Source organism: Aricia agestis, chromosome 5 (genome assembly GCF_905147365.1).
Source record: "Aricia agestis chromosome 5, ilAriAges1.1, whole genome shotgun sequence".
NCBI classification, from domain to species: Eukaryota; Metazoa; Arthropoda; class Insecta; order Lepidoptera; family Lycaenidae; genus Aricia; species Aricia agestis.
The window spans coordinates 21,175,082-21,191,257 of NC_056410.1; positions in this window are offsets into that span (position 1 = coordinate 21,175,082).

Below are 16,176 nucleotides of genomic sequence, written 5' to 3' on the forward strand. Positions count from 1 at the left end.
ATGTAATGCAGATTGGGCCTTATCCAAATAGCCCCAGCGACTCCACTTTATTGATTCTCCGAGGATCCTCTCCACTCCAGCACCGCTTACATGTTTAATCTCCCGTATAATGTTTATTGCTTTTTGAATTCCTAACTTTGAAAAGTAGCGAGAGCGAATGACTTTCACGTGCAACCTTCAATGAAAATGTTGCAAGTTTGACACGCAAAGTGATTGTTAATGATCACGTGATATGCCGTCATGGTTATGTTGAGGTAGTTATTTCCTAGCAGGGATCTATTTCATAAGATAATCAGGTAATCAGCCTGAATAAATTTTTAAAACTTGGAAATTTATTGATTATTCCAACTCGAAAATTAAGCCTCAAGAGCTTGTGTTTTTATTCCCGCATTGAAAACTGTAGGATATAAAAGACTCGAGATTTTACAGTTGAACTATAAAGAACCACAAGGCATATAGACTATATTTCATATTACTGTTTCTTATACCAAGACAGAGAAGACTACCACAAGCTTTATATTTTATGCTAAAAACTTAACTGAATGTTTTCAAAGTTAATGTCACTTCAAGTTTGCGATAGTGGTTGGTTGAACAATAAATGTTTTAATCTGCACATTTCCATATTTAGATAAAAGTTACAAAGGCTGGCTCAATTTGGACTGTAGGCTGTGACGTGACGCAATATTAAAAAATAAACCGACTCGTTGGCGTCTAACAAACTCGCTATATTAAATAAAAAGGTACAGGGCATCGAAATAAGTTACTATAGACACATAGCCGTGACGATAAACAATGTTAGTTTGGTTCCTCGATGTTATCGTGGTAGCCCACAATATCCATGTGTCGCAACTGTTCTTATCGGCTTAAATGAGACTTAAGGTACCGGTTGGCAGCGGACGACATGAAGCAACCGCAGACGACGTGTCGTCGCAACACTACTGGTTTGTATATTGTATTTCTATGAAATACCCTGCGCAGCTAGCGACATGAAGCTAGCGACACATTCATGTAAATATATTATAGAAACCAGTAGTGTCTCAACGACACGTCGCGTCGTCTGCTGCAAGCTCTGTAGCCGGCTTTCAACTTGTACCTTTAAGCCGCGTAGGCTGTAATTCGGCGCGCAGGTTATCAATTGTCTCGGAAAACGACCTTGGTATTATGTACTGCAGTGAAGCATGCACTGAGGATGTATTTTGTCATGCCATTGCTATATTTTTTGTATACAAAAGGAAGCAAACGAAAAACGCTAGATGTATAAGAGTAACGTTTCCTTAACATCGTATGTCTATGGGTACAGGCTGCAGAGCAGCGGCCAATTTTTGTACATTTTTGTAACGCGGGAACCCGCTCGTATCTTTGTTTGTTGTTTTAATTGTGCCATTTGATATCGCAAAAAGTTTACAGTTTTTGTGCGATACGTTTCAATATTTATGCAGCTAACAAGACGTTTATACGAGCCAAGCTGAGTTTGTTTATTTTTTTTTTATATAAAGTTATTATATATAGTTTATTATATCGCATTATAACAATGAAATGTAATATTTATTAATAATGAAAAAAATAAAGAGATACCTGTACGACGCTTAAAAGAAAGTAAGTTTCAATATTTTTCAGATGTACATAATTTTAATAATCAATTAAAACGTGAAAAAAATCTAATATTTACAAAAATAATGTTTTTTTATAATTCTACTCTTATAAAATTTGTGCTTACGTACAAAATAGTCAGGTTAATATGCATGTAGAGAAGATATGAGACCCGTAAGCCAATAATATGTACCTATGTTGAAGTGGCCACAAAACATTTACTCCTCTTCAGGTGCGGTGTGAGCTAATTTTCCCGCCATAACTGGTTCCCGGGATTTTACGCTCTCGTCAGTAAGTCGGACGGAACTGTATATTGTTCACGGGTATTATAAAGTATTAAAACTGAGAACAGTTTGTAGAAATGCGGATGCTAAATAAACACAGCTCAGTGATTCACGAGGTGCTAAGGTTGACGTACACTGATACTGCGAATCGCGAGAAAAATTAACGATTCGCAATCCGCATAAATGAATCAGCAGAACAGGTACATATTTTTGCCGTACGCGAAAGAAAGGTATTCCTAAGCGCGTGGCGTATACTCTCCGGTTTTTCGGGTTCTAAATAGATTATGTGTATTTAACCAGGCTTAACATTTACATACCCACCCCAAAGAGTGTGCTATACCGCTAAAGAATTTTTCTCTTCAGAAAGATCTGTCTCAAACATCAAACTGAAGTGCGCTATGTTTCATTTCGCTCTATTATTGCTAAATGCTTTGTCGCGGCTCGGTCTCGTGCCACAAAGATGAATAAAACAGATTAATACCAGGCATGGTGCACTGCAGACTCTAACTTCTTTGTACGTAGTTAACTGCAATCTTGCCCACTTACCCGCGTTGTAGTCGCCGAAGTACGAGTAGCGAAAATCGACAAAAGACACGGATACGCAGCGTAGTTAGCGAATAGATCTGCGTTCACCTTTATAAGACACCCCGTTATTGTGAAATTTAATATATTTCAGACGTACAATATTAAATTTATTTCAAGTTGATTGCGACGTTTAATATTTTAGAATACACTTTTCCTATTTCTCTATTCTATTTTATATTTCTAGCTTTAAGCCCGAGCAGCGTTGACTTGTCTATCAAACATTCCTTAGATTGTTACGATATTCTCTTAATGTTTTACTTACGAGTTTAATAGCTAATAAAGATATTATTTTCGGTTACTTAGTGTGATAGACAATTTAACTAGATTTTATAATGTTAATTCAAATCTTACTCCTTCATTCTTGTGGAAGTTAAGTGCGGTCGCGAGGGAGTTAGCTCAAATCCCACGGAAATCAAAAAGTTGAGATGTCTCGCGAGTAATCCGGCGATTTGCATAAACTCCATTATGCAGGCTTCAGCCTCCTCAACCGCCGCGGGCTGGAGGGATCTACGTTTACGAGTTATCTGTATCGCGAGACCTCACGTGAATACGCACTAAAATCACTTTCAAGTAGTTTTCAGACCGTCGTAACAAACTTATTTAAAAACAACTAATTATGTTTTTGTTAAAATTATCATTAATATCAAAAAAATCAAAAAAGTAGACAAAAGTGTAACTTTGTGTGGCGTGAAATAATCACGGTTGACAACTGGCGACAAAATATTTCCCACGCTTTGACTAAAACTGAAAATGAAAGTGAAGAAAATATTCTTCAGTCTCCGCTAAAAAATGCTGTGGAAATTTTATAACTATTATAGTATTATACGGGCACAAATAATTATACCCATGAACTACAAAGTCAGGTAAAGGAGTTAAAAAGCGCATAAATCACTAACGAAATACTATACCTACTTAAATAACATAGCTTGGCCTTTTGTAGCGGTTATTTCCGCTCAAGTTACAAGAAACAGATTATCATCAAAACATCACTTAAACCAGCGAACACTTGAAGGCATTAAAATTTAAAACAACGTTGTTTTGGCACGATGCGATGCGACGTGGCGTTGGGCGGCGTGGGGCGAAGGGCGGGCGGAATGAATATATTTATGGCGGGATCAACCCCCGAGTGCTCATTACTGGCCCAGACAAAAGAAAAACTGTCAACTTGCGCCAAGTTTAATTGCCTTAATAAATCTGTTCAGAAACATTCGGGCCGCGAGCGCCGCGGGTTTAAGAGGGCGACTAACCCAAAAAATCAAACATCGTTCTTCTCTCTTCACACTCACGCCCGTCTTTCATATGCCAGGTGAAAAAGAACGACGCGGATTCATCGCCAAATTAGTTTTTTCTCAATAACTCGAAAAATCCGCTAAGTCGATCTCTCAAAGATAGAATTTTATACAATGTGTTAAAATATTAACTTAGTTCAATGCACGGTTATGGCAATAAATGAAAAATTCGTGAAAATTAGATGCATCTTTGTGAATTTTTTCTATCGAGAAAATTTTAAGATATCGTGTTTTTGCTCAGAACGAATTCTCGGAAATATAATGTAGTATCTAATTTTAGAAAATGAAACAATTCGGGGCTTATTTTCAAGTATAAAAATGAATTATAAAATCGACACTTTAGGGTTAGTCGCCCCTTAAGGCGATTTTTTTGGTAAGACTGTATCTGAAATAAGTTGAAATTTACACTAATATATTCTTTAGTACCGCTTACTTATTTATTTATGGTTCAATTTAAGTTATACGTTTTAACACAAAAGGCCTGAGCTTAAACGCTAACGCCTGAAAACATGTTTACTTATTATTTATTAAATTCAACTTCGCCCATCCAAATTTGGTTTTGGATTAGATTTGGTTTGGAATCTAGGAACTTCAACCATTAATGAAATAAATACAACTAATTATTATTGTACCTACATTCTTAGCAAATAAACGATCTATCTATCTACGTCCATATTTTAAACTAGCTGTTGCCCGCAACTTCGTCCGCGTGAATGTATGTTATTAAAATCGAGATTTAGAAAATTGAACACCCATCTACGACTATTTTTTTTTTGGATCTATATTACACACGAAATTTTTAATGCACCACGAAAATAAACTATAATAATAAAAATTGTAACTGAGCTAGGTATAGCTAAATTAATATTGGAATTTGTTGTGATATATAGTTGCAGTGATAGTTCCATAGACTACCTATTTCATTTAAATCCAAAGTATCAGGTGGAAGAAACAGTAACTCACAAATGACAATAAACCAGATACTACATCTGGTTTAACTGATCTTTTAGAAGCTGGAGATAGAGTTTGAGTAAAAAAGGTTTTTCAAGTAAGCAAGTTTTAGATGAAAGAGGTAAAAAAGTTAAAATTATTATGCCCCCATTTTGAGCAAAACAAAACGAGTACTTTCAAGAGGAAACCGAAAGGACTTGCTATATTGAAGTGATTGAAAGCAATGATATTCTATATTACTATTTTAGAAACTCATTGATTGAAAGTGTATTAATGCAAAGACTCAGAAACATGAAGAATGTTTGCACTCCGATTTTCTTCCAGAGTATTAATGTTGTAAAAAATAAATAAAACAAGATTTTTAAAAACATTACATTTATTTTTTTCAAGTATAAAGTATTGCTTGTATTTTTGTTACTGATTAAAGCAGCAATATGTTTGCAGTTGCCGCTCTGGTTATAAACGCAGCTGCATTTTACTCCAGCAACAACCCGATCATTATTATCTATCCGTAAGAATGAATAAAAATGTTTAGACTTGCTGTATCTAAATGCTTAGTTACGTTTTTGGTTGGTTCATTACTTACGTTTGAACTTGTTTTATAGGGTGCTGAAGTCACCGATGTTCAACGAATTATATTGGCTCGTATTGAATAACATTGCCATTAGTTCTTAGCTCTTCTACATCCCTTACATGTCCCGCTAACACCAATTTATTTCCTTTTAGCACAGATTGGTCCTTGAAACTTATTGAGTGTTTTATACTTTCAAAACCAGTTTTTTATTATTATATTCATTTTCCACAAGTAGTTTTTCACTAAATCTAACCCAAATACCATTAATTATTGTTCTAAATATATTTTATTTGCTATAATATTTATAAAATAAACAAACTCTTGTTGTTTATTTTTTGACACATGCCCCTAAAACTTCGTTTGAAATATGTCACTACTGACGTGCACGTTCCGAATAGGAACGGATTAAGTTCCTATAGCGCTGTCCACGATATCACCGTAGTATGCGAGATCAGATTTACACTGTAGGTTGTCTAGCATTGTAGTTCTTTCGTCTTGGCAGAAAAAACTCTCCCAGAGAACATGATGAGAGGTTTATTCAAACATACTGCCTTCGGTCGTACATATTCTACCATTTCTACCTATGTGCTCGACCGATGCTAGTAACTTAGATCCGTAAAGTTTGACTTTAAAATTTCCATGGCCGGTAACGAATTGAGATACACAGTGGTCAATATCCATCCAGGGTTTGGAAAATCGTTTACGAATATTAGGAAAAGTTTTAAAGATCGACCTTTGCTAGAATTGGTAATCACTTTGGTTGTCGTTGTAAATTTCGAAGAGTTTCTTCAATTCCATTACTTTTCGAGTCACCTTTTTTAGGGTTTCGTACCCAAAGGGTAAAAACGGGACCCTATTACTAAGACTTCGTTGTCTGTCCGTTTGTCTGTCTCTAGGCTGTATCTCAAGAATCGTTATAGCTAGAGTTTTGAAATTTTTACACATTGTGTATATCTGTTGCCGCTATAACAAAAAATACTGAAAACAAAATAAAATCATTATTTAAGGGAGGCTCCCATACAATAAACATGATTTTTTTGGCCTTTTTTGGTCGATATCAATAATTGCAACAGGTAGGCAGTTGAAATTTTCACAGAATCCTTAATTATATCTATAATTTAATAATTATTAATAAAATTAGAATATAATAAAAATTTAAGGGGATCTCCCATACAAAAACACAACTTCTGGCCTATTTTTTCTCTATAACGGTACGGAACCCTTCGTGCGCGAGTCCGACTCGCACTTAGCCGATTTTATTGTAAACATGGTATCAAATTCGAGCAATCTATATAACAAAAAAATAATTTTGAAAATCTGACCACAAACAGCAAAGTAAACATTAACTCCGCCTTTTTTGAAAGTCGGTTAAAAAAAGTATCTAAGATGTTGACCAGGGATGTAAGGTATCATCATGCCAAATTTCATTGAAATCGGTCCAGCGGATTCAGAGATTAGCTTGTACAAACAGACAAACAGACAAACAGACAAACAGACAGAGAAACAAAAATGCCCCTGACTCGTTTTTTCAAGTTTATTTTCAATGTACAAAAATTTTACCTCTACGATTTTATTATAAGTAGTATAGATAGCAGATTAAAATCGCGGAGTTCGTGGCCCCGCTCATGGGGTCGCGGAGATGCAAATTAAACTCTTTGTGAACAACCTTAAGGGATTTATTCGCGAAAAATACCACCGAGCGACAAAAGAAAATAAATTAGCCCGAACTACTATCGTTAGCGCTACATTACTTTCTTATAATTTTCAGTAATATTATGTTTAATGAAGCCAGCTACTACGCTCTTATAAAATGTTGCCTAATAATACCTAATAGAGCATTAATGCTCTAAGTATACAAAGCATAGTTAGTAGTTACTAAATTCCTATTTTTCTAGGACTCAAAGGTACTTCATAAAGCAGGTTAAAGTCAGTTTAAAATCCAAATTTTAAAAACCGCCACCAAAAATTATTATTTTAATAGCCACACGATCAGTAGTCAATTTGCACAAGCCTTGTGGATTTATTTTTAAAATCTCGCCGATTGAGGCGCAACAGAAGAAAATTATAGCGCGTCGGAAGTTTGTACATTATTTTTACGCCGAGCTGAGAAGTTGGCAAGCATCTGAGAAGTTTTACAGAGTTATGCATCGACACGTTTGAGCCAACACCGGAAGGCCAAGGCTTCAAAGAAATTCTGCTTAAGATTGCTTTATATTTCATCAAGATAATAATATAAAAGGCACTAAAAACCTAGAAGGTCAAAAAACTTCTTTTGTATTGCAAATGTCTATTGGTACTGTTCCATGATGATTTCGTGCTGCTAAATATAAATGTTAAAGTGTTCGTCTCGTAACTCAAGCTCAAACAGCTCAGTCAATTTGGATGAAATTTGGAGTAGCGATACATCCAGCCATAGACAAAGGAAAATATTACTGGTCTCTGATCCAGCCCTCGAAAGGACATAGAACTGTTTTAACAAGACGTACTGTATATTTCAAAGTATACGATTCTCCCTGATCGACTAATTTCTTCACGTACGAAGTTACGGATCTAGTATTCTATAAAATGGTAAAATACAAACTGAGACCGCGACAAAGGAAAATAAATTAGTGCGGCGCGAACTTCGTAGATATATTATTATTACACCGAGCAGAGAGGCCGGCTCCAGACAGTAATGTGCTACTTACTAACGGGGTCGGGCAGGGCTGCCGCCCCCACAATATTTCCCTCATAAACACTCCTAGATATTGTTCAAGTAGAGACAACCCTAGACGGAGATGATCTTGGCGCTTTGTTTCTATATTTTTATCAAATAACGGTGGCACGGTGAATGGCCACCTCTTGTATGAAGATTTATATCACAAGTTGTAGATGTCGGAATGCCTGATTGTTTACAACGTTGTGTGGCTAACCGCTAATGTTTGCTGATATGTTATACAGGGTGTCACAAAAGAAAGTGATAATACTAAAGGATGTGTATTTATAGAGTTTTCATAGAGAGTTCACTGTGAAAGTTTTTATTTATAGAGTTCACAGTGAAAGTAGCAGCAATAAAAGATAAAAAAAGTGATTTGTATGGACGCCCGAGCGTCATGAATTTTCCCATACAAAAGTAGAAAACACAAAAGTCACAGTGAACTCTATACAGGGACTTAAACACAACCTATATTATAATCAATTTGGTTTGTTACAAGCCGTACACTGGAGCTTGAAATAGAAGATGTATTTATTCCATTGTGGCAACTAATATTGTAAGCTCCCTTAGACTTAGACATAAGGTCTGCTTGTCTTTGTCTTGCGTATTGGAAACGTTAATTGGCAGACGTAGACAGCGAATCTTGAGTTACGTGTGTAAATATTTTTATTAGTAGCAAAGGTAAAATTAAAGAGAATTATCTTTGTACTGAGCAAGTTTGATTTCAAGGATGTCAGCGTTCATAAGAAAAATATATATGTATACGTCACTAGCCGCGTACTGACCAAGCGAGCAGCCTCGCGAGGCAGCCTCGGACGTTTGCCTCAGTACGCATGCCGCGCGAGACGGCCTCGGTCTCTAAGTTTTCTAATCCGAGGCTTCCTCGGCGGCAAGGCCGAGCCACGCACTAACGAATAAGCGAGGCGAGCTGAAGGGCATTAAAAAGCATCTCTGATATACACTATTCACTAAAACGCCACTGTCACTAACCACAGTTTGTCTAAGAAGAATTTATATTTTTCGATTCGTCGTACAACAAGCACTGAATTTCAAAATAGCAACAACCACGTTTCTTATGACTCGGGAACTATATCAAAGATAGTCATTACGACATTGTAGTCTAATATTATGTATATGTTTAAGTTTTAATAATATATCGGCGTCGTGTCTGTAAATTTATTACCTCAGTTTGAATACGGTTCCCCGGGCGCGTGGGGCTAGGGGGGGCTTGGCTCAGCCGTCAGGCCACCGCTAACTTTACTACAAGTTCAATTGTCACAAGAATATAGTTTCTAAGCTATGTCCACACTGTGCACTTTCGTCTTCAATATTCGTCATCTTCTTTCATTCAACTTTCGTATTGCCGCATTCAATAATTGAATGCGTCAACGAAAGCAACGCCAACATTGTCATTAAAGAACAAAGCGAAAGTTTTGGATACGGTCAGAGGGCATGGGTCGCGGGCATGCCTCACGTTCGCTGTTGACTGCGCTGTAACGCATGTCCTTGATGAACAACAAAAGGCACAGTGTGGACAAGGATACACTATTATACCTGCAATTCACTGGAACTAGTGCTAAAAAGTTCAAGTTTTCTGAGACTTACAAAATAAATCCATATTTATAAATTATTATTACTAGCTATTTGACCAAGCTTTGCTCGGTATTCGATAGAACACGAATAAAATGACATTTTCTAAAAATTATTCCTAGCTAGATCGATTTATCGCCCCTGAAACCCCCTATATACTAATTTTCATGAAAATCGTTAGAGCCGATTCCGAGATATATACAAGAATTGCTCGTTTAAAGATACTAGCTATATGACCGAGCTTTGCTCGGTATTCGATGAAAATGACATTTTCTAAAAATGATTCCTAGCTAGATCGATTTATCGCCCCCGAAACCCCCTATATACTAAATTTCATGAAAATCGTTGGAGCCGATTCCGAGATTCCAATTATATATATATATATATATATATATATATATATATATATATATATATATATATATATATATATATATATATATATACAAGAATTGCTCGTTTAAAGATATAAGATAAGATAAAATATGCGAAGGTGTGTCTGGCAGTCTGTCTGTTGCCTCTTCATGCCCAAACCGCTAAATAATTGATTTTACTGAAATTTGGTATGGAGAGACTTTGTGTCCCGGGAGACCTTTCCCGGGACACAAAATAGGAGACTTTTTATCCCTGAAAAATGTACAGTACGGATGAATGCCTCATCTAGTAGTTTTATAAGTAAACGTCTATGTTTCTTTTAGTAGGCCTTAGGGTCTGCTGATATTGCAAAGTAACGTGTTGATGCGATGCGTTAAAATTAGCTTTTAAATTGGAAGTAGATTTGAGAACGGTATGTTTAAAGAAGTTAAAAAATAGTAATAACATCGGTATAAAGGTTTGTTAATTTTAAATTTTTAACAAAACATTTCGTTCCAGTTTTCTGCATGAAAATTTTAAACCAATAGGCATCGACTATTTGTATAACATTCCAAAAAACTAGTAGGTATCTAGTAAAATCCTTTGTAAATGCGTTGTATTTGTTTTGCAATGCCGTTAGTCATACACAAAAGCTTTCCAGTAATGTTTCCGGCCGGCTTCACTAGCAAGGTTTTCGAGCGTATATCGTCTATATTAAATAAAACCGGCCAAGTGGGAGTTGGACTCGCCCATGAAGGGTTCCGCAGCAGCAATTAGGTTTATTTTTTATGAAATTAAGGTTTTTGATTAATTTTTATATTTCAGTTGATTTAATGACAGTTAATTTATGGTTTACCATTTATGACGTTTAAAAAAACTACTTGGTAGATCTCGTTCAAACCAATTGTCGTTGGTAGTTTTATAGTAATGTACATCACATATTCCTTTTTACATATTATGCCCCTACTTTAGAAGTTAAAGGGGGAAGACGCACATTTATTTTACCACTTCGGAATAGTCTCTCTCGCAAACTATTCAGGTTAGAAAAAAATTATATTAGAAACTTCAATATGATTCTTAAAGACCTATTCATAGATACCCCACACGCATAGGTTAGATGAAAATATTTTTTTTTGTTTCAGTTGTACCCATGGGGACCCCTAAAATTTTTAATAATTTTTCCATTTTGTATCAAAATCTTAATGCAATTCACAGACTACATCTAACTTACCAAGTTTCAATAGTATAGCTCTTATAGTTTCGGAGAAAAGTGGCTGTGACATACGGACGAACAGACAGACAGACATGACGAATCTATAAGGGTTCCATTTTTTTCCATTTGGCTACAGAACCCTAAAAACCAGTCCACCAATACGTCCACTAAACAAATCTGTAGTACGTTAGATAAAATAACATTCGTTTAACGGAAATCTCCATAAAAATATGCGGTTATGAACGTCATTTTCGAGCATCATCAAAGCGGTTTTATGCAAAAATACCCGCACAAATTCCATATCCATAGAAAAATAAATGCTTTTAAAAACCCGGAATAAAGGGGTATTTGTGGGCCGAATTGTACTCGTAGTGGTGTTTACGATATAATTCGTACGCAAGTACTCTTGCCGTAGACTGTAGTACGCTATATTGCCGGTCCACACTGTTATTTGACCTCTATGCCGTTAACATAAGGACTACTCTCAGAAACTCTGAGCGAAATATAGTCCCGGAGCTAAAGTAGACTTGGGGTAGGTGTTTGAGACAACCTAAGACCTTGTCTTACACTTTTTCCACTTACCCCTACACATTGAAGTGTTAGTCAGGATTCCCAAAACTGAGTACTCTGATAGCACCCTTTTCAGATATCCAACTAAACTTTACAAATTAGAACGAAGTCTGTCAACAACATTTCATATTATACATTTTTATTTGAACCATATTTAAACTATTAACGTGACGTGCATAGCACTGTGTAATTTTTGTAAATAACACAATGCAAATTTTAGTTACGCACGACGTGTTACTATATTACCATAGACTAAGGGAAACAGTATATTATCTTGTCTCTGATATTACATACATATTTTATACCATACCATTTTTTTCTCTAAATGTACCCGAAATACGCTCTGGTGTGCGTGCACCTAGTACAAAAATTATCTACTCAATAAGATTTATAAACGATGATATCAGCTTGCCTCACATCACTGCTCTAAATTAGCTCTCAGCTCTCCAACTATAAGTGGAGACAGTATATTGTGCTGTGAACGTCACCGACACTGTGCCGTATACCTTTGTAATTGTCGTACTCCACTTCATTATCAAATAACAAATATGTTTAGTTGCCGAATTCGGTGCTAGTTACCTAACTGTATTATACAACGCTTTATTGCTTGCTAGATAAGGTACGGCTTACGTTAATCTATAACCAAAATAACTATTGAATATTACGCTTTTTTTTTTTAACGGGCAAAAGGCCCACCACACATTCCCACCACTGCAACTCCTGTGTCGCCAGGATCAACAGTGGTAACCAACCACGAAAACCCTTTGATATGATCTCAGGGATGCCCGAGGGACAAGCTAAATCTGTCTTGGGACCCGCAACGAAATTAATCAGAAGAAATGTAGGAGGAGTATTAGATACCAATTTCCCTCCCCAAGCAAAGCGGGAGACAGCCAAATTGTAATGACATTGATGTCCGAACAAAGGGGGAAGCACCACGGGAAAAAAATATAATATTACGCTTACGATACTTGTTATGTATGTGTATCACGATACTTGTGATGTATTGTGCGAGTTTCTTACGCTGGTTCTTCTCGCCGGGTTAGTTCCCGAACCGGTGGTAGGCCTCATGCACACGTTCTAAAAGTGTTAACTTTGTTAACCTATTTATAAATAAATATTTTGATTTTGATACGAGACCTTTTCGAAAGTTCGTAAGAGAAAGGGAGACCAGCAATGAGTATCCTCTTCTTTTCTTCCGCTCGGCGAAAATGTAATGCTTTAGCTTCTGCCGGCCCTTTGTGAGTGCGAAGTTTTTTTTATTTTAGATATCCATCCATACTTAATATTATAAATGCGAAAGTGTGTCTGTCTGTCGGTCTGTTATCTCTTCACGCTTAAACCGCTGAACCGATTTAGCTGAAATTCGGTATGGAGATACTTCGAGTCCCGAGAAAGGACATAGGACACTTTTTATCCTCAAAATATGTGCAGTTCCCACGCGTTAACGAATTTTGGAGTAACACACTTGCAGGTGATATCTAGTAGATAATAATATTATTTAAATATTTATGTTCATCGTCGGCAAGAGGTAAAACAACAGTGTAGGATTAGTAAATTACAGTTTTTTTTTAATGAAATAAGGGGGCAAACGAGCAAACGGGTCACCTGATGGAAAGCAACTTCCGTCGCCCATGGACACTCACAGCATCAGAAGAGTTGCAGGTGCGTTGCCGGCCTTTTAAGAGGGAATAGGGTAATAGGGGAGGGTAGGGAAGGGAATGGGATAGGGGATTGGGCCTCCGGTAAACTCACTCACTCGGCGAAACACAGCGCAAGCGCTGTTTCACGCCGGTTTTCTGTGAGAACGTGGTATTTCTCCGGTCGAGCCGGCCCATTCGTGCCGAAGCATGGCTCTCCCACGTATTTGTGTGGATATTGCATATTTACGATGCAAGATTGTTTAAATTGGAATTCATTCCCGCGTTTAACACGTACGCTATACCGTAAATAAATTGAATATTCATTTTATTCAATATTCCATAGCTAATAGAAAATAAATCGGTTTAAAGAGTTACAATCTAGCCGAGATTGCTTCAAATTGCAATCTTAAACAGAACTCGGGTGATTTGAAGGTGTGATTTCTAATCAATTTTTTTTAATTGATAATGTGTTAAATTGATTGATTTTATTTTAAACAAAAACAATAATTAACTAGCCTCCTTGTTTGATAAAATATGGCCCCGAGCAAGTTTCTTGGGCCGGTTCTTCTTACCGGGCTAGTTCCTGACCCTTTGGTAGGCATCATTTTAAATTCGACTTTTACAAAAAATATGATTTACAGACGTATGTATATTGTAAATTGCTCTTGGCAGTGCACGTTTATTTATTTCATTTGGTAAGATAGTACTTAAACGTTTCAAATAACATATGGACTTATCGTCCTGACATACGTAGTATCAGCCCCAGATTTATAAATAGGGCTAGGGGCGGCAGCGTCCATAGAGGCATTACTTAGGCCATTACGTACTTGGGCAGCGGAAATAATGTGACCTATTCTCATAAAAAAATATAAATTCAGCACTGCCTAGCATAAACTCATAAAGTAGGTGTCTAGACAGTCTAGTCCTCTTGGATATGTGGAACCGCAGAAAAAAACGTTCACAAGAGTGCGTTATAAAACTGGCCGTAATTAGTTTCTCCAGCAATTATATTATGAGTGCATCGTGATGTGTGGAACTTTTAATGTGTAAAGTTTAATGAAAGCTGTAACTAGCGAGTAGTGTTGCCGTCCGACTCGCATCCGCCGCTGTTTTATGTTAAACTTGTTACATTATAAATCTAGTTTGTAACGCAATCTGTTTGATTCTCAACAATACTACAATACAAATTCGATATGGTTATGATGCAGTTTGAAATGTAATAAAATTACATAATTATTGTATTCACTATATCAAATTAACCGCCAACGTTAGAAGATTTCCGTACACCAATTTTTCAGTTAACCGTTGATTTGTTTTATATGATTACGTCATTGCTGTTGACAGAGATAATGATAATATCACAGGGTCAAAATCATTATTTTCGTAAATTCACTGTTAAATTTTTGATCTGTAACTTTAAGCTAGTGGAAACAACGAAAGCATCTTGAGTGAGAACCCAGATTCTTCATGATGAATTGGGTTAGTAACTAAAGTAAATATAATATATTTCTATGTCGGTAACTTGTTATTATAAATAAATTATAATCAAAATCTTTTTGAAAAAAAGCTTTTATTTAAACAGTAAACACGCTAAAAAGAAGAAAATAAATCTCTCTTTAAAATGTTTAACTAATAAGTTATAACCACAATATAATAATATTATACAATTTGCATGATAATAAAAGCTTGTCGCGCGATTTGTGAATAAACTAGTACCAATTTAACTAGGAGTAAATTGATATTAAGTATATTTTTTATTTTAATAAATTTATTAAATACTGACAGATTGTTAAGTCTCGCGACAACCTTTTAAATATATCTGCTTCAAAATTGAGTTCCAAGATTTCACCCGAACATACATAGCAAGTTAAATAAAAGCTTTTAATAATTAGGATCACCACTAACGTTATAAATGAAATATATTTTATAATTAATGAATGAACATATCTTACCTTACTCGGTTACTGATGTCAAAATTAAACGCCATTTAAAAAGGGTAATTACAATTAATTAGGCCTAGTTATACTCGGAGAGCCCGCGCGTCTCAAATTAATATTATTTAATAACAATTTTGACGTACAACAGACAGGCCTAATATTACGCGCGTAACAAAATGAAAATGTTTCCTGTTTAAAAGCCTGTAATTAAAACCATTCGCTTAATCAACATATTCTGATAAAATACGAGCACTTACTGTGGCATAATGTGCGAGACGGGTATGCTATAAGGTGTTGTTTATAAGACTGATATTTAGTATTCTAATTATTAACATTGGGCCAAGATATTTTAATTGCGTCTAACAGGCATTATTATCTGACAAACGGATCAATTTGATAAACTGAGAACAGTAAATAGCTTTGAACAGTGTGCAAAAAGTCTATTTTATCATCAAAAGCTAAGTCAATTCTTAAAGCAAGAATTTGTATTTTTTGTCTCAGACTCATTATAATATTATCTCGTCTCCGTCTGAAATAAAAAGCTGCTTCTGCAGATTCGTACAAAAGTATTAATTAATGTTCCTTTGTGACACTTACAGAGCCCGGACACTGGAAAAGTTGGATAATCCGAAACAATTATTTTCTTCCATCTTCCTAATAGTTTTCTATCCAAATATCTTACCATTTTCGTCTCTTTCACTCATCTATCCTTCTCTGTCGGCGTCTCGGGGATCAAGTACGTTCCGCTATCTCGCGCCTCGAGTCCCGAGTTGGCGTCGAGATAAGTTATTTATGAACGTAAGTGAAAGCTCCGGCTATTAACTAAGAAAGCGCCGCTCCGAAAGCTTTCCATTTAAAATCAAAAAGCGCTGAAGCTCATTGCTACAAAGATTGGAAAATA